The sequence below is a fragment of the Penaeus monodon genome, chromosome 9 (genome assembly GCF_015228065.2).
Source record: "Penaeus monodon isolate SGIC_2016 chromosome 9, NSTDA_Pmon_1, whole genome shotgun sequence".
NCBI classification, from domain to species: Eukaryota; Metazoa; Arthropoda; class Malacostraca; order Decapoda; family Penaeidae; genus Penaeus; species Penaeus monodon.
The window spans coordinates 6,824,384-6,824,801 of record NC_051394.1 but is presented as its reverse complement, the minus strand read 5'-3'; positions in this window follow the sequence as shown (position 1 = coordinate 6,824,801).

The window sequence follows — 418 nt, the reverse complement described above, 5'->3', positions numbered from 1 at the left end:
GCGCAGGCGAAATACGGGCTTACTCTTTATCGATCTCGTGCTTTACTTTTTATGACTCTTCTGAGTCCAGCTTTCATCTTATTGTGTGTTAATAATTTACACTATCAATTATGTCCCATAAAGAATCTTTTTATTGTGTTCCAGAATGAAAAAGTATGGAGCGGCATTTTTGAAATATGTGAGAGGCCTAGATCCCAGACATAGATAAAGTCTAGACTAGAACAAGGGAAAATTACTACCTTTTCAAGGGGCGGTTTTACTGTAATTATCGAAGGTACATTCACAGTACATTCGTGATTGAGGTTCTAGTTTATTTAACTCTTGTGAAGCATGGGGATAAATGAAAAAGAGGGAAGATGTTCGTTTCTGCTACATTTCGTCACGTGTATGGAGTATCTTCATAGTAAAGAGGCAAATA